Genomic DNA, 20,924 nt, shown 5'->3' with positions numbered 1-20,924 from the left:
GTTTTTCAATGTGGAAAAACTGAAGCATGAATATCAACTGAAAAATATAAAAGTTCTATCATCAAACCCCTAAATCCCTACATTAAAAACACGCTACTAATGACAAGAAGCCTCAGAAAGAATAAACCTAAAACATGGTGATAACGAACACAAAATTGAGTCTAAACGATAGAGATGTAGTCGAGCATGAAGCATTTCTTTATAAACCCTATTTCAGGAAAATGTGAAATTCGTACCTTGATTCCTCGCTGCCTTCCACAAACCCTAGCATAGTGTGTTGCATGCTTCATATTTAAGGGGGGGAGGAGAGGGATCATCATAGATAAACGGCGTGTTTATCACGTTAGATGGCTTCTGAATACAGAGCTCACCTATCCGCAGCCGAAGCCCTTGGTCACTGTGCTCAAGGCACTGTTCAATTGGTCGTGTGGGTTACCAACGCGGAGCTAATGATGACCCTGCAACAAAGCACGTGAATGAAAAGATGAAGGATAAATGAAGAGTGGGTAGCGTTGGGGTTTTGTTCCTGCAGGAAATTTTGAAATTTTACAAATAAAATAAAACAAATAATCTAACTTTTAATTAATTGGGTATATTTACCTGTAAAAAAATAATTTAATAGGATCAATTAATTTAAGTTAACAAAAATGGTTGAAAAACAAAATTTAGAAAGATATATGTATGTGAATATTTTTACATTCAGATTGATTTTATTTTCCCTCTTACCCTAACTTTCGGCACAAGGAATCGTTACGTTAGATGGTCCCATCATGAATCACGGCTGATTCTTTAAATTCCTTATCACGTTCCAGTTCTTGGTTTTTACTTTTAGTATGAATGCTTTCGTTTCATTACCTCTTTGTTTTTATTAAAAGAAATGTTTTTGTCTTCTATATATAGTGTTGTCTTCTTTTCTTTTCATTTTATGAATGCTATGTAAATAAATCAATTTTACTGACGTTATAGAGTACCCATTTTCATGAGAAGATGTGTAAATAAATCAATTTTGCTTTGTTCAGGTTTAAATAAAATATGACATTTTTTGAGTAAACATTTTAATGAGAATAGATATCTCATGTGAAAATAAATCAATTTATCTATTAATGAAAAAATAAATTTGATATTGTTAATTTTAGTATTTTAACACTAGTTTCTAGAGAGAAACAAAGATGCAGACATTGTTGTTGGGGCTGCGAAGTGGATGAGATTGAACTTGATGAAGTGTGGGTTACAACACCGTGTAACAAAATATTTTAGAATATATTATATATTGTTGACTAAATTACCAAATTACTGCCTTGTCTCATTGGCCAAGTACTTTATTTGGTTGTTTAAGGTAGAGTGTTCGAATCCTACTTTAGCTTTTTTTTTATAATATCAACCTTAATAAGGTCAACCTACTTAAAAAACTACCAAAGTTTGGATTTGAACCTAGGACCCATAGCTAAACTGTTGTGGCATTAACCACTTTGACAGTTATCGATTTTTGTTATCTGTTCGATTAAATGTGTATAAGTCCAATAATTTAACACAGAAATCATAAAACAAGAAAGAAAAGGAAAGGAAAAAAAAAAACTGGGCATATTATCAAACTCATGAACATCTGCAAACCATGATATTTACCAGAGTATCTTTTTTTTGAAAACAAAAACAGTTTTATGTGAGTTTTCGCAAAAGCTTTTCAAGCACATTAAGGGCTGAACCCTCATGCCCTCAGAAATCAACAACCATAACACTATCACTCACACCACACACACACATACACTATTCTATATTCTTTCATTAATTTTACAAGGTACATGGACAGCAAAATTGACAATGATATATGACTTAGAGGAGCATAAAAATCCTAGAATTAATTGATCTAGATAAGAATGTCAACCCTATCAAAGTTGAAGGCAGTGGTAGGGTTCTCCTTGGCTGGTCATGGCTGCCCTCTCCATGTGTGATCATCAAGCAAAAATTGATTATCAATAATATTTTCTAAAGATATTTACCAGAGTATCTTTGCAATGATATTTACTAAAGTATATACCATTTTCCAGAAACACCATCAAAGAAAGTAAAATCATAAAACCATAATCAAAGTGAAACCATTATCAGCATAGAACACTTGCATAAATTAAACCATAAAATTAAACCATTGTCAGCATAGAAGAACACAAGCTTTCATCTGGTTGACTACTGCCATACCAGAGGAAAGTGAAATATAAATTTGTCCAAATACTTGTTAAATTACAAACCACAATTAAGAATTATACTAAACAAAACAACATAACACATCAGCAGCCACCTATCTATTTGTCCTCGGCTTCACTCTCTGAATCCATATCAGAATCCTCATCTTCATACTCAACATCAGGAAGTCTGACACCACTGCACAGAAAAATATCCTTGTCCATAACAGCAACAAGCACCGGGTAGAAGTGGCTCCAACCTGGGAAGGGGTGAGACCTCATTTTATTCAGAGAATGTGTGATCAGATAGCCATATGGAATTGCATGCGCTGTGTTGGCCTGCACAGTCTTTAGATGCTCATAGACTAAATTCACTGGATCTATGGGGACATTATTCAGCATGTGGTACATTATAAAAACGTCCTTCTCAAAGACATAATCATGGTATTTGAGCCTTGGTGTGTAGACATTAGTGATCAATAAATGAATCACCCTTGCAGGTTGAGTCAAATTGGCTGCCTTTGTGGCTTCAGGGGCAGAGAGGTTACCATTTCCATAAACAGTTTTTCTGATATGAACAGGATCGTTTTCAAGCATCCACCCTGTTTTGAATTTTGCCCCTTCACTTCGAACCCCTAGTACTTCTGAGATTGACTTCATGTTGTAATTAAGGACATAGTCAAAAAACTCACCTTTCAGTCCATCATCTTCAGTGAATTTTGCAGACCCCCAAAACTCCTGTACAATCTCTGGGTAAATATGGCCAAGGGTAGCAGCAGTGTTGATTGCATCCAGTGATGAACGTATAATCAAATCAGCAGCAGGAACATCCCATATAGCCAAGTTGTCTGAATCATAGCAGTGGTGTGGGCAAATATCTCTTAGAGGCATGTTGTGAAATATAGAATTAACAATTTCTGCAAACAAATCAAAATGTAGACATTATATACATTAGAATGCATAATGGGGTTTGAACAAAAAGGGTTTGATGTGTACAATTCAAGAATAAACTTAAAGTATGTCACCAACAAATAGTATTTTTGAAATAATTCAAGGGAATAGCAACAGCAATCATCAATTAGAACCAGAAGCAGAATTTAAATAATGCATGTATGTCAATCACTTCTGCAGTTCTTAAAAGTTGTATATTTCACCTTCAAAGTTACAAGAATGGTTGAGGGGAATAAACACCACTACATCACTATATATATAGTCCAAACAGGGGGGAGTTACAAAACGGTTTGCAACCAATATACCATGTGTGTGTGTGCGCCAGTTTTGATTATTCTTTTTTCTAAATTATTCTTTTTTCAAATTGCAATTAGAAAAAAGAATAATCAAAACAAGTAACTGCATGCTATTAGAAATTCAAAAGTAACTGCATGGTTGGACACATAAATAGGCAAATAGAGGATGAGCAAACTTAAAACAAAGGAACAATATGGTTACTCAGTGATGCAATCAGAAAAAAGAACAATCAAATCAAGCATATGAAGGAAAAATTGGGGAAAAATTGAAGCTGAAAACATAATATAAAAAAAAACCAAAACAGTAAAACCAAGATCAAGTGAAGAAACCCTAACAAATGCGAAAAGGGGCTAACCTCAATTCTTGCTGCCTGCTCGAATGCCTGCTAGTTGGATGAGAAGTAAGGTTTTGACAAAGGGGAGAGAAGTATGTGAATCCCGCAAAAAGTGATAGATAGTGTTTTAGTCGTGTGTGGGATTAATGTTCAGCAGCCTTTGATTACTGTGAAATATTCTTCTTTCCCGATGCAGAAATGATTACGCCTGACTGTTTCATTTTTCTTCTGGCGCGTAAAAATTCCCTTTGTCTTATCAGCTGCCAATTTTGGAGTATTTTAGAAGTAATTGATTACTGATAATTTAGCATTAAAAATCTCATAAATACCGATGTGATATCTCATTGAGTTTTTTTTTTTGTTACACGTCTCATTGAAATTGAACTTTGAAGTGATTGATTTCATTTCAGAATTCAGACCATCAAAGATTGTTATCTTCAAGAAAAAAAAATTCTTTCATTTCAAAAAAAATAAAAAACATTAATTGCAAGTCTTGTCTTTATTATTTTTTATTTTTTTTCACCACTTATTAGGTCAAGTTAGATGCATTAGGGTTCCCGTGATATAGTCCCTTACACCGAGTTATCCATTTCGCTTAGTCGCGCTCGTGAGAGGCACACACGATGACATATTACCAGTCATGCGTGCCAAAAATATTAGGGTTAGGGTTAATGGATCATGAGCGTACAATCCTAAGTAAGGTTAACGATCGGCCGGCGAGTCACCACTTATTAGGTCAAGAAGTCTATAGAATTACATTGACGAAGGAAGTTCAAGAGGAAGGGATAGGTAAGTTTTTTTTTTATTGAGTGACCTTTAATTTTTAAGGTTATTAATTTTTTTTTTGAAAAGACTTTTAAGGTTATTATTAATATTAATTATTAGTTATTAGTACCCCTTGTACTTCATTCAATATATATCTCATTGCTTACCAAAAAAAAAAAATATATATATTAATTATTAGTTGATTAATACTTCAACAAATCTAAACTAATAATACGTGTCTTATGGAATTCATAACTAATATCATATTTAATATTAATTTTGACTTATGACATTCCATAACTCATATAAGTTTTTTTTTTGTACATATACCTCATATATGTTAAAAAATAATAAAAATATTTAAAATAGTTTGAGCTTAATAGTAGAAAGTTATATACAAACATTGATGGAGAAAATTCAATGGGAATATCGAATGGCTGAGATTAAAAGTCCGCTAAATATCGAACAGTTTTTGAAAAATCTAATTTGAAATAATATGTATAATTACTTAAAAGTTCATAGGTAAAAACAAATATATAAAACATTGTTTATTGATAAACTATTTTACCCTCCAAGTTTCTAAACTTATCCATTATATTATATACAAATAAATATAAATACCTTTTTGAAATCATATGTATAATTATTATTTAAAGCCCATAGGTAAAAAAATACATGGAACATTTTTTTATTGATAGACTATTTTACCCTCGAGGTTGCTAAACTTCTCCTTTATATTAGACTAGTATTTTGACCCGTGCGATGCACGGGGGATTATTTATTTTGTGTGTATTTTTATCTAAGTTTGTGTTATTTTGTTGTTTATTGAAAGAAAATTTATGAATTAAAAGAATGAAATTAATTTTAGATATAAGCAAATAAAGTTTGTAAGTTTCTCTTCCTTGATGAACGTGTTTGCTTTTATTTTGTAGAAACTCAAGTTTTTATTATTATTTTGAGTTCTGATTAAAAATGTACTCACCACTACGTTGCATAAGAAGTCTTTATCTATTCAAAATAGCATCACTTAAATACTATCAGGTTTTTTCCAAACAAATTCTACCATTTGAAAACTGATCTGATAACTGCAAAGTACTCAATTGTATAACACACGTCCTTGAAGATATCATAAAAGTCGTTTGGATGCAAATAAAAAACACTTATTAGAGCTTATTTAGTGCTTTTTTAGTAGAGAATCTCCAATCTCTAATAAGCTCAAATAAACTGGTATCGAAAGAAATTAATAGTAACTCTATGTGTGCCCTTTGAAATTTCTTAACTCATGAGTCAAATAATGATAAACCATTAAACCTTTTTTAAATAGTTTCGAGATAAATATAAAAAGAATATAGCATGACACTTATATGAGAACTGAAACTGTCAAACAGAACTTCAAGGAAAAAGGGATAGTGAGAAGGTTATATTATGCATAGATATAATATTTAGTATTAAAATCACTGCCTTCAACTTTTAATTATGGCTAATATTAATTATTATTTTATTTACTATTCAATAAATCAAAACTCATTATATGTGTCCTTTGTAATTCCATAACTGATATTAACCTCGTTATTTGGTGTGGTTATTTGGTGTATAACTAATATTAACTATAATCTTAAAAAAATGGTGAAAGTGAAAGGGTTAGTCCATATTTATTCTGACATTCATATCAAATTTAATGTTAAAACTCCTAAAACTCCCACCGTTAGTTGTTAAATATTATTGTTAATATTAATTAAAATATTATATAAATCAAATACAATTTACCATTTGTCATGAAATTCTATAACTAATAATAAATTTTTTATTTAGTGTGCAACTAATATTAATTAAATAGAAAAACAATTCAGTAGGGGAAAGGGTTGTGAATTGCTAAAGGTTAATATTAATATTAATTAATATATAAATAAATCTAAATATGTTGTCATGTCCTATGAAATCTTGTTACAAATATTCACTTCTTAAAGGCTAAAATATTAATATTTCCTGTAAATCCTAAGTAACTAATCATATCCTTTTGAATTCCTACGTGTTATTAACCACATATTATCCATTAAATTTTTCAATAAACACATAATATGATATTAATCACATGTAACTGAAATTTTTGTAGTGCAAAGGTTATTTTTCTATTCATCATTAAAGAAGAAATTATTTTATCTTGTCATTATGATAATGAATGTGTTGTGTGGTTTTTAAATTAAAAGATCAACATTAATAAATTATTTGGAGTTTATCTAAAATTTATGTTAAAATTTAAAACTATTAAATTTCAGTTTTTAGGATTAATATATTGTATAAATTCCAACTAATTAATCATGTCTTTCGGAAATTTTAACTGATATATTAATCACTAAATTTTCCAATAAATATAATTTAACCACACGTAACAGAAATAATTTTTTCGTTCTTTTTTAATTTTAATATTACATTATTATTATTTAAATAAATTAGTTTTGAATTCTATGTTTTTTATTTTAAAAACTGACATACCAATTTTATTTTATATTTTCTACATAATAGTAACCACATGTTATTCATATTGTAGAAATGGAAAAGTTTTTGCCTCATGAAATTCTTTATTTTTGTGTCATCATTAGACACTTTGAGGTGAGATTTGAATTTAACTAATCTTTAAAGTTTTAAATTTTTTAACTTACATATTGTTCCTAAATGATATTAATTCATAGTATATAACCAATATTTTGATGCTTATATTCTTAATTTAAGGTAAGTGATTAAGTTGGTAAAATGCAATAAAATCGAAAAACACTTCGATATATATATATAACTCTCAAAATATAAAACAATTCAATTTATTTAGTCCAAATTAATATCCAATTTTGCACTACTTCAATTTCTAAATGAATTCTTTCAAAAAAAAAATTCTAAATGAATAAATCAAAAACTTTAACACCACTTCTTTTCTATGCGCTCATAAAAAAATAATAAAAAACTTATTTTCTCTCCCCCTCTTCCTCTCTCTCCGACCCTTCATCAGCTCATCTTTTCACTTTTCAGTGCACACAAAGCTATGTAAACAAGATTATTTACGTTTTTACTTAATTAATCTTCGTTCTGGTTCACCCATTAGTAGTATTTTGTCTCTTTTAGGACAGATCAAGTGGAAATTAAACAGATCACTAAAGAAAAGTCACATTTCATTGATGTGTGAAGGAAGAAGATGGGATGGGACATACAAACACTAAAGAAAAGAAAAAAAAAAGGGGGGGGGGGCCTTAAAACAGCAGCGGCCTACTTTTGACGATGGGGTACGAGATCTCCCCTTCGCCGTCAATCGTGATCCTCATGAGTAAATGGCCGCCGTCGATCAGCTCGAAATGCATTCGAACAGGACGGTTAATTTGGTAGCGGCGGATCACCTTCATTGCGAAGTCCGCCCATAAATATGCCTCATCAACCGTTCGTTTGATCACGCAATCGAAGCAGTTTCCGGCAGGGTCTGTTATAACAACTTCAGGACGAAGCTCGTGACCCCATTGATCCAAAAAGTTCTTCGGGATGAAGAAAATGGTTTGCTGAAAATGCAGAAAACATGACCGTTCATCAGAATATCGAAAAATAATGAAGAGAAGCACACAAAAGAAATCAAAGTCATGGGTTTATACCACTTCTCTTTTCCACATGATAGAGAATTGTCTGTCGTTGTATGCCCAGACTGAGCCGTTCTGCATGGTGTTTCAAGTGGTGTATTTTACACAGTAATGAGAAAGATAAGGTTTAGGGTTTGTTGTGAATGTGGTTTACCTTTTTTGGCTGAAAGAGGTCTTTTTATAGTCAAAATGAACACAAGTGTGATTGATGACCCTTGGACTGAAAGTGTGTTTCAGTTTTCAACACGCATGGGCGTGATTTTTCATGCCAAGCCTTTTCCAAGATTTGTAAAAGCAATGTTTTAGCTTCATGAATTTATATAACTTAGTAACCAAAATATGTTTGGGGAAGGTATGTTGTTCATATAATTTTTAAATTACTGTACTCAGTTTATATTTTGATTCATGTTTTTTTATGATTATTTCAGAAGAAAATAATATGTTTAGGTTTTTCATCGTATGAATCTTTATTATGAAGTTAATATTATAAGTTTATGTTTTTTTTTTGAACTCATAAGTTTATGTTAAATCTACTACTAAATATATTCAATAGAGCTTTTATTAATTAACAATATTTATGTTTTTATTTAGTCCTTCTAATTAACAATATTTATATACGATTTTCAAGAATTTGGATCCCCTCGTGTTGATATCTCACATGACCATGTCATGTGATGGAGTGCTAACTTATTCTTCTGGAAAAAAATAAAAAAGCAATGGAGGAGGGAGGAGAGATATTAAATAAAGAAATGAGAGAAAATAAAGAGACGGAAGTGTGATAGTTGATTTGATTGAAAAACAATAGATAAATAGTAAATTAAGATGGAAAATTAGAGGTGGTGTGAGTGGAGCAGAATTATAAATTATTAGATTTAATATATAATGATAATTCATTAACTATTCTTTTGTAAATAAATTTTATATTCCACTTTAATTAATATATCCGTTGTACATGATTTTGAACACATCATACCTGGTAAAAATTAAGGCAAAAATTAAATGATTTATTCTATCAGGAAAATCCAGATCCTTCGTTGACAAGCCTGAAAATAGAGAATTCAGACCACATCATAATTGCATTGGTCATTGTGCATTGTCTGCGGACACGACTTTTCAAACCCAACTTGAAGATTTCAACGGGTGTCGTTTGAAGCAAGACGATAACTCACATCGTTAGGCAATCATGGTGCTACCCCCCTAGTGTTTGTGAAGCTCATTAACATGCAGACCAAAAAGCTTACGCTGTAAACTACTAATTTACAAGGTACTACCCTTTTCTTCCCTCTAGCCTGTACATGATCAATTTTTCGTTTTCGACTCAAAGTTCTGTAGGTTAGACTAAATCTGTGTTTGATTTCACATGTCCTTTGGTTCATCTTGGCATCAAACTTTTTTTATGTAAGCATCTTGGCCTCAAACAATCTTCTGTAAGGTAGATTAATTTGGTGTTTGATTCCACATGTATTTATGTTTTTTCTTTTAATCGTTTTGATGAGAAATCGATGTTCCATTTTCCCGATTAGCTAGGTTGAGTGCATGTTTTATCTGGGTTTGTTATCATTCCTAGTTTAGGAACATTTTCCCCTTTTATTGAATTAGGGATTTAGGGAATTATGTCTTTATTAATTGTTAAATACATTAGTGCTAGTGTAGTATGATTTTCCCCTTATCTGGAAAGAGGGATTTAGGCAATTAGGACTTTCCTTAATTGTTGTATACATTGGTCATGATTTTCTCTTTTCATTTTGTTACATTATGCAACGGCACTATGTTTCTGTTATCTGGATTTAGAGATTGGCGAGACTTAGAGATTATACTTCTGTATATGATTTAGGGATTTTGGGTTGCCATGTATAAATTTCTAAATACGCAGTCTAACACACATGCTCTCATTTTTTTTTTGCAGACAATATATCTGAAATGGCTGCCCGAACTATATGCAAACCTTTTTGCTTTGACATGGATGAGGTCGTATCATGGAATTTGCCAGGATCCAGACAAATCGCATCATCATCACTAACATGCATCAACTTTGCCTCGTATGGGGCCATGTATCCGGAGCTGGTTTCAGAATTCTGGGGATTTGCAACCTTTGATCGCGAATTAGGGTTCTCAGGTGAAGTTTTTGACTATGCATTGTCATTTGACATGCATACTCTTGCTGGGATACTGGGAGCCCGAAGCAGTGGAGCTAAATTTGAAAAGGGCTGGAGACGTGAACTCGACAATGCCGACATCTGCCAAACCCTGTATGGCAGACAATCCATTTCTGATGAAGATGCCACAAACGTTCTCAACCTTACCCCTGCTGCATACCTCGTTCACATAATGTCAGTCAATGTGTTCTGTCCCAGGCTTAACCAACACCAATATGTCCGTGAATTGGATTGTTTCATAATTTATCACGTCCTAAAGAACCGTGAATTAGACCCTGTGGACCTTGTGTATGGGCATTTGAAGCGCATGTGGTCTAACAACAGTCATGGCATTCCTTATGGATTCATGATCACTCGCCTGCTGATGGACATGAGGCCAAGACCATTTGTTCGCTGGTCCCCGATTCGTCGAGAAGACCCTGAGATGATGTCACTTGAATTTCTTGATGGACTTGGGATAAGCATTGAAGCTCCATGGCTTTCTGATGATACCGATCCAGAACCTTCCACAGCATCAGACTCATCTTCTGACCAATCTGTAATATCCTCTTCCCCTGATGCCGTTGTCGAACTCAATTATCGGAAGAGGAAAAGAAATGGCCCTGCATCCAATTCCTGACCTCCTCAGCTCTTTGAATATGGTTCATTTCCACAGTTGGTCATTATTATGATTGGGTGTGTTTTCTTGGCCTGCGGCATGTATTAACTTAGCTAACAATTTCCTTATGTTTAGCCCTTTTGTAGCCCCCCCCCCCAAAGGATGTGCTGGAAGAAACTTCATTTATATTCTGCAATTTTATTATATAATTGTGTTTGATGTTTATCTTCTTGTTTCATTTGTGCATCCAAGCTATAAATATATCAAAATTGAAGAGCGTTACTTTGTAGGCGTACACCATTATATTGTCTCGACTTAGATCTACATTATTTTAACCAAAAAATTAATTTGAAATACCATATTACTAGATATATGGTTTGGAGTACACCTATAGTCCTCCCAATATATTTCATTCTACTTTTTGTTAATAAAAATAATCATTTTAAGAATTTATTTATCTAATAATATGACAAATCATGAGCTCCATTTAAAATTTTCCTCCTGTAACCAGAAAAATATTTTACACAAAGGATTTAATTTTTAAATTCATAAAATATATAAATTATATTAACATATTTTTGTACACTTTTTATCAACAACGAAGTAATTTTAACTTTTAAACTTGTATAATTTATAACGTTAATATATAAAATATTATTTAATAAATTTAAATTTATTCAACTTTGGTTATAATTTTTTTTTTGCTATTCTTCCTTTAGTTATTTTTAGTAAAAAAAAAGTAGTGTATAATTTAGGAGTATTTCCACTGGTATGCAAAATATTTGAACCATAAAGGCAGGGCTGAAGATATAAATCATGAAAATTAAGACACACAAAAAAAAAATAATACATTTAAACATTTAAATGATGAAGGGCCAAATAGTTTTAGGGTTTGCACTCATCTCTGTCGTTCTTTCCACTCAACTCCGTTGTTCTTTCCACTTCTCATATATGCGTGCAGAGCCTTCACTCGTCCTCTCGCGCGACCACCAACGCATCTCCATCCTACTCCTTCGGCGCGACTTCCTCTTCCTTTTGATGAAATCCAATTTGATCATGAATGAACTAAAGATGTAGATGTAGAGCAAAATAAGATTGACGGTCGTCATGATGATACTGTGGATGTCATTGAATTAGTTCAAGACAATGGTGAGAATTTGGTCCTTGATCCTAATGTTGGAGGCTCTAAGTCCATCTCATATGAGGAATAACTTGATGGTGATGATGGAGATGATGATTCTAGTTGTGCAATATTTGATGGTGTTGTGAGATTTTAAATTTGGATGTCTAGTGACTTATTTGTTCCTGGTTTTAAGTTTATCCTAACTTGTTTGAATATTTGGTAATTTTATGCATGGTTTTAATTGTCATTGTTGGATAATTTTGATAGTTTTAGTATTATTAGTGTAACTTAATCATTATTATAGTTTTAAAAGTATTATTTTTGCACGAGGGTAATCTCTACGAGATCACGTTACGAGATTACCTCCCATCCATGAGATTAGGTAATCTCTAGAGATTGACAACCATGGAGAAGACATCACCACATCAAGTCGTCGTCGCCTCTTATCTGGGTTTGAGCTATCTCTAAGACTTTATTATGAATTATGCACTCTTCGCACCCTCATGAAGAACAATTTACTAACAACTAAGAAATGCCTATCAAAAAACAATTTTGTCAATAACCCCAATAAAATCAACAAAAAACCCTAATGGCACGTCACATATAACCTAGCAACGCTTAGGGCAACTAACTAAATAGCCTAAGTGCATCAATCAAATGATTCCATTCATGAAACGTATTGTATTGTTATTAGCCGACTAGGTTGCAACGAGTTTCCGTTCGAAGTGAAATTCCCTCAACCAATATGAGACTATAATCTGTAGATTGATTGCTAAAGTATGAGATACATAAGATTTAATTCATAAGTCATTATTATTACTAATATGCCCTTCATGAAAGATAGACTATTATTTGAAAAATATTTATATTTTGTATTTTTAAATTTGAAATACAAATTAATGGATTATAATCAATTAGGAATGTGACATTATTGAAATGTGGGAATTACAAATATAGACTTAAGTTTTTGGCTCCAATCTAGGAGGGAAACTAACAAACGTTGAAATAAAGTAGACAAAGTTGGGATAAATGAAAGGGCGGGAATTTTTATTTTTTTTGGTAGATAAAGGGCGGGAATTTCAAAATTCAGACATAACTTTTGGCTCCTTCGTAGGAGACTAGGAGGGAAAGAAATAAAAATAAATGTAAAAATAATGCATTATTGGGTGATTCGATCCTGGGATCTCAAGCTCAATACACGAGTAGAATAACCATCAGACTAACGCATCACATTTGTCAATCTTTTCCAATTAAATTTATATATTGTATGTATTTACCTTTATTTAAACCCAACAAATGACACATAAATAGTTTATTACATTTTTTTGTAGTTGGAATATTATTATTAGTTAATTCAATACACATATTGGAATGGCAAGTCATTGGGCGAAACCATTTTATATTGTAGCAGCATCTAATAATGTTAATACATAGAGTCACCAAGTCATTGCTACCAACGCTGAAACTAGGTCAACATTGCTTCACACTGTAAGTTTATGATTATCATCATCGTTACTCATAGAACATTGGGAAACAGTGACTCGTTGACAAAATCGGATTACAGTTCATCGATAATCCCCGCCCCCGAATGTTAGGTCAAGTGTTAAAGAGCTAAAGGACATAATAGTTTTGGAGGGTGAAGTTTCCAGGGTTCGTACCCTCACGAGGACCAATGTACTAACATTTACTAAAAACTAACATCTGCCCATCCAAAAAAACAATTTTATCAAAAGCCACCTAAAAGCAACTAAAACCCCAGTGGCACATCACATATACCCACGGATGACCTATGCGTCGTTGACTTGCTCAGGGCTATCTAATAAACCTGCGAAAGGTAACATAGTGAATTTTATGAAGTGTCATGTATTGTTATTAGCCGACTAGGTTGCAACGATTTTCCGTTCGAAGTGAAATTCCCTCAACCAATATAAGATCTAATTCGTAGATTGAGGGCTCGTTTGGTACGTCGTATTAGACATGATAATATTAGTTTATACAATACATTATGGACTTATCCATTGTTTGGTGCTTACATTGTATTGTATTAGCTTATACACCAATAACCTCTTATACATTAAAATGATGGATTAATTAATCCACCCTTTACATGAAAGATAAGGCATGATAAGAGTGTGATGTGTAAACTACTTGAATATATTTAATCAAACACCACCACCACAACCCTCCACCACCACTGCCGCTACCACTACCACCACCACTGCCGTCGCCACCGTCACCACCACCACTGTCACCGCCACACCTCCACGCTCCACCACCGCCACCATCATTGATATCGTCATCATTATCGCCACTACCACCATCATTGCCGTCACCATCACCCCCGCCGCCACCTCCACCACCCTCCACCATGACCGCCACCACCATTACCGCCACAACCGCTACCGCCACCTACACCACCATCGTCGTTGCCGCCACCGCCACGCTCCACCACTATCACCATCGTTAATACCGTCATCGTTATCGCCATTACCACCAAGGTGTCGCCTACAGCACCGCCGCCACCCCCCTCCACCACCACCCCCCGCCACCACCATCCACCACCACTGCCACCATCTCTTTCCAATACCACCACCACCACCACTATCGCCGCCAAATTATACGGTGTATGAATAAACGTTGTATAGTATTAAAATTTTATCACGCCTTATCCTATCAGGCCTGATACAATCAGGCCTTATACTATCAGGTCTTATACTATACAACATACCAAACAGGCCCTGATTGCTAAAGTATGAGATAAGTACGATTTAAGTCATAAGTCATTATTACTAATATGCCCTTCATGAAAGACTTTTCCGTATCACTAATGAGGGCAAGATTCGGTTTGCAATCTGCATGTACTAGGGCAAACCCAAAGAATGTTTGGAAGTCTATAATCCTAGACAAATTTAATGCATTTTTACTATTTTTTTTCTCTAATTTAACTACATCCTTAAAATACTATATAAGGTTCATATGATGAGGACTGAAGGTAGTAATATAGGATGCCAACCCAGTGCAATGGGCTATATGTAGATCTACATCTTACCTAGCTCATATTTTTCTTCTCCTCCTCCCTTTTACAGAAATCTGCAGTTTCAAGTTCAACACAATCACACCAACTAAGTTCCACTCATCACACCTGAATCATGAAAACACCAAACCCCCAGGTCCTTCCTTACCCTGACTATGTACTACGTGTCCCCACTGCACGCGAAATAGATCCCACACTTCTTGAGCACTTCAGCAGGCACTGGAAACACTATAAGACAGGTTGGAGCCCGAGTGTTGACATATATAAGGATCCCCTCCCTTCGACCTGTGAACTTCGTTTTCGATTTGTTCGATTCAGGTTCGTACAAATCTTCCCCCTTCGTTTTCCCCTTCGTTTTAGGGTTCTTAATTTTTTTACATTTTTATCGCCGTTTACACTGTAATGTCTTCGTTGGTGCTTGCTTGTCGCTTGTTATTTCGACACCATGTTCTTAAAATTGAAGTTTATATGGACCGATTGTTTGATTCTCTGTAGCGGTTTGTTCTTTCATTCTGACTTTGTTGTAAAATTTCCCGAATTGGGGGCTCTCCCCACTTTGTTCAACTGTTCCTAATTTGTCTGGATTATGGATTTATTAAAATGTTTTCATGGTTGCTAAATTATTGATAGGTTTGCTTGGTGTTTTCCATTTTCTACTGAAGCTGCTATTGCATGTGCTATACAACTGAGTTAGCAAATGTTGTTGATTTAGCTTACGGGTTGACCACACAGATTTTGTCCTCATAAATTAAGGGTTCAGCTGTAAAACACCTAATGGTGTAGCATTGACTTAAGAAATTTTGTGTAGGGCTTTGTAGTATAAGGTTTTTCGGTAGGAAACAAACTGCCATATAAGGGGCCAAAGACTTGGTTTGACACTTGTGTGCAGGTTTCAAATCTTGAATTTCATTACCAATTTAAGTAGCATGGTATGGTGATGTTAGCTGTTGTTCTTCATTGCCCCAGTAACATCATGATAAAGACTTCAGTTATTTACCTTGGTGTTGGTTAGACACAAGTACTTTTGCCATTTTTCCTATTTCCAGCAAGTTTGCCACATGCTATTATGAACTGCAAAATGCACTCATGTGTGGTGTTATTCCTGAATGCTTTGTTCGAGTCAATACTTTCTGAATATCATCTCTGAACAAAAGTCTCCATAATCTTTACGTATTCTATATTCAAGTTCTGTTTTGAGAATTGCCTGGTCTTTGACGCCATAATCATTTGTACTTTTAAGGAATACACTGTGAGTTTCTGATACATGGAGAATCTTGGAGTTTTTCCTCACAGGGGATTTATTGTTGAGCTTGACCCTGCTGCGGTAAATGTCCAACTTATGGCTGATGTTCAATACCTTTACTTTTTTGATTCCTTTGAATGTAGACTTATAGGTTTCAATTGTGATTGTCAGGTCAGTGTCAAGGTTTCAGAAATGTTCCTGGAGGAATTTGGCAGGAGGCTGACACATACATGCATGTTTAGAGATCCTGCGGGAAGCAGATTCAACGTGTTGATGTACAACATGTACGGCGAAGACCACTTCACAACTGGTCTAGCTTCTTTGAGGGCCCACTACAATTTGCATCAAGGGGGGTGGGTCAACATGTTCTACCTCGGTGCTTCTGAATTCTACCTCAAGGTGCTTGATAGGGAACTCAGGGAAGTTAACTATCGCGACTTTCCTGTTGTAAACCTAAAGGTTGGTTGGCAAGATTCAGATGAAGAAGTAGCTGATGTTGAAAGCGAGCCTGAGGATGACCATGCGGATTTCTTCAGAGGAAAGCCGTTCACTATCAAAGCCTCCCATCTCACATCACACACAAAGGTTTTTGTGCTTATTCTTCTTTAAGTTAGTGACATTGTTGTTGAATTATGCTATATCATTGCAACTGTTTTATGTATTTATTACTGGTCATTAAATCTGCAGGCAATACCCGCTGACTTGGTGAGACTGGCCATACATCCAAACAAGCCAGCCTGCTGCGTCTTGAGGGATGACCTGACAAGACGATTCTTTTGTGAAATGCGGTGGGGCAAGTCCAACAATTCTGCATGCTACATTTCAAAGGGCTGGCATGATTTTGTGGTAACAAATGGTTTGGTAAAGGGAGATTTTGTTTCGTTTGGCATTGATAGGAGGGATCCGGCCTTGATCCACGTTAGTGTGGATACACGATTGGTTAATCAACTGCGTTCCCACCCTTAATTCCACTGAACTAGTTTTAGGTTAACTGCATATTTAGAGACAATGCCAATTTTTTTGGTTAGAACCCTTCACAGCAGGTTTTTTGATATTTTTGGTTCTAAAAACAAGTTGGAAGGATTAATTGCCATAGGTAGATTAAGCCTTAGTTTAGTGTTGTCGTTCTCACCTGGGTTTGTGCAGTTTCATCTTAGGGAGGGAGTGCTGTTTTATGGAGATCATTTTGGACAATGGTCTTAACTTGGACATGCTTATATTTCCTGACTTACACGCCATTCTTTTACTTTCATGTTGATGATGGGGGTGAGCGGTGTGGAGAATGATTTGATTTTACCTTCATTTGCTCAAAATTTAAGCGCATTAGTAATTGGATTTCACTTGAATTTGCTGAAAATTTGATCAAGTGGTTTTATTGAACAACCATTTCATGCTCATGGATTGCATTTTCCCCTAAACTGCATGTGTTTAAATTCTAAGAGATCTAACTTTCTGCACATCATTCATCAATTGTGAGTGGTAACCTCTATATAGAAAACAACACAGAATGCATTGCTTTTTTTCTTCAATTTGCTGGAGAACGATTTTATTGTTTCCATAATTATCAATTTTATTTGATGTAAAATTCAAGCACATTACTATTATTGCTGTCTAAAAACTATTTTAACTAATGGAATGCTTTTTCCCCTAATCTGTATGTGTCTCAAATTGTATTTTGTGCACATATCATGGAAACTGTGCGCCACATAAAAACAATAAAACAATTTTTTTTTCTTGATAAAAATAAAACACACAATGCATATGCTTGCTTATTCAATGTGCATTTTAACACTCCTGTAAGAGTTTATGTATAAAATTGCAGTTATACGTTTACTTGTCAGTTATCATTTTTTTGCTGCATTGCATTTACTTCACTCATACAAAAACTGGTTGTATCCTTTAATTTTTTATCCACAAAAATAGATTTATTAAAAATTGGTTTTACCGACTAAGTGGTACTGAGATGTTATTTCATTTTTTAATAAATTAACTCCTTTAATTATAATATTTATGTTTTTTCATAAAAAAAAAAACAATTTGATAATGTAATTTACTACTTAAATGGTATTTTTGAAGAGTCATGATTGCCCCTATAAACTAGCTTTGAAAGTTGTGCATAATATGTAACTGTGCACGGTCCAATTGATTTACTGCATCGTCTTCCCCCAAGCACAGCAGAACTGTTCACAGAGAAGGGCATACGAAACGTCTGTTCAGAGAGAAGGAGAAGGAGATAAAGCATCTCCTAGGGTTTTATCTCTCTTTCCCGATCCAATTTCTGTTCGTGTGTTCCACTATCACCGCCACCCTCCTAGCAAGGCCAAGGTTTGTGTCTATGTTGTTTCCAGCCTTGTTGTATTTTCTACTTTCTATGCCTTAATGCCATTTTAAAATCTTTTTGTTTCTTCTGGCTGCTTCACCAACAATCAAACCTGCAACTTCCTTTTTCAAGCCCTCTACTTTCTAATTCGAAAATGCATCACAAAATATGTTGTATTTTTAATTGATCCTGGTTAGGTTTTAGCTGCATGCACGATTTGGAAATTATGGAAAATTGGCTCCAATATGTTGGCTGTCTAATTGTGCCTTGTTAGGTTTGAACAACGGCATGAAGTCCAAAGAAAAGGCACCAACACTCCCTGATTTCACCCTTCCATTAGAATTGAATCAGGTAATTTTTGTCACTTATTATTTTTCATATTTGTTATGACTGGAATAGTGTTGTGGTAATGGCTGGCTTAATTCTATTTAAAACACGTATAGGAACACATGGAAATACCGTACGAAGTTTACACAAGATTCAGAGCAGATATGGGTAGTACAATTAAACTTAGAGATCCAGTAGGGGGTATTTGCGAGTTTAAGTTATACTTTGGGGCAAATACGTGTAGGATTTGGGAATCTGTTCGTGCACTTGCTGTTAAGTATAACTTGGAAGAAGATCAGTTGGTTCACTTTTACCACTTCATTCGAAACAAGTTCAATGTGAAATTAACTGACAAGTCGATGAATGAAATCGATTACGGTGTGGGAACTTCCCAGAGACAAACTCAGAGAAATGAAAACCCTGCTGCAGGAAAGGATTGTGTGTGTCACAACGGCGGCGAGGAGCGTGTGGGTGTTGAGATGGATGAGCCTGGTGTGACTGTCCATATTGAAGAAGATTGTATGTATGTGGAGGTTGAAGAAGACCACGGAATAGAAGATGACGGTCTGATGGGTTCTGTCCGGCGATTTCCTAATGCAGACAAGGATCCTCCAGTTGTGGAATTTGATTTGGTGATGACCGCCTCAGCAATTTCAGGACGCCAGACAGTTGTGAGTACTCATTACGTATCTCTTTATTCAATGTTTGGTTACCTTTTATTTCATTAGTTATAGTGAAGAATGAAGATTGCATTTATATTCTCAGTTAAAATTTGAGCAATGCGAATCGTAACTTGAGGTTTAATTCTGTTGCCAGCACCTACCAGCGCGCTATGTTCGCAGACACTTGAAGAAAGAATGGATGCAGATCATATTGGCCAATGAACAGAGTAAGTGGTATGTTTGCGACCTCAAGTGGAGGTATAAGGATGAGCAACGAAGTCCCTGCAATCTTGCAGGTCGTTGGTATGATTTGTGAAGGACCACAAATTAAAAGTTGGGGACAGGGTTCATTGCCAACCATGCAGCACTGTCAATAATCTTGTCTACTGCACCATTCACCGCCGTCAGAAGAAAAAGAAGTAGCATAGTCGCTGTGACTATGTTTTTGAACAACTGTGTACTTGAATGCTTGTTTGTTCAAGTAGTTTAAACAATATTTCTTTCTGTGTTCTTTAATTTTATTTCAGACATTGTTAACTTGTTACTCTTGGTATTATGCTGAAAATGCCCTGAAGAATTGATCCAAAATTATCTTCGTTAAACAGTGGTAGGATAGGCCCGCTGGGCCAACCCCACCCTGACATCATATTTAGAAGGGTTAGTTTATGGGTATTGTGCCCATTAGCCCGCATAACCCGCCATTTGAGCCTGCCATTTAGTGGGATTTTGGTTGGGTTGGGTTGGGCCGTTGGGTTGGAACATTTTCTAAATTTTAGTTTTATAAAATTTACCAAAAAACATCATGCTCAGATTTGTTTACTGGGCCCAATAAAAAAACCTTGGCCCATGTTATTTTTTTTAGTTCATAATTTGCAATATATTTCTGAAGCTCCAGTATCTCATGTAAAATGCTTCTAATAAGATTAACAACGGGAAAAATGTTTGGAGAATTTATCCTACACTAGTTCTTGGTGGTGTAACTTAGACCACCCCCCTTATGACTACAATAGCAAGTATTTTTTTTTAAAAAAAAAAACCTATCTTTTTAAATCTTGAATTAATCATTAGGTTAATTGAATTAATTATCAAGTAATTAAATTAGGTCAAATTTAATTAGTTCATCATCTTCTTTTCTTCCTGCACCGTACTACAAAAAAGTGGTGCAGGTAAAACGCCTCCGTAATTACATAAATGAAAGTTTCTTGCATTTTTTCTTCAAAGTTTGTGTCTGTATTTTGTATCAGAGTTAAACAGTTTCTTGCAACTAAAAGGGGTTAAAACAATAAAATGTAAGCTTCCATTTGTAGCTTTTCAGCATTTTCC

The sequence above is a fragment of the Lotus japonicus genome, chromosome 1, assembly GCF_012489685.1.
Source record: "Lotus japonicus ecotype B-129 chromosome 1, LjGifu_v1.2".
NCBI classification, from domain to species: Eukaryota; Viridiplantae; Streptophyta; class Magnoliopsida; order Fabales; family Fabaceae; genus Lotus; species Lotus japonicus.
This window is presented reverse-complemented; position numbering follows the sequence as displayed.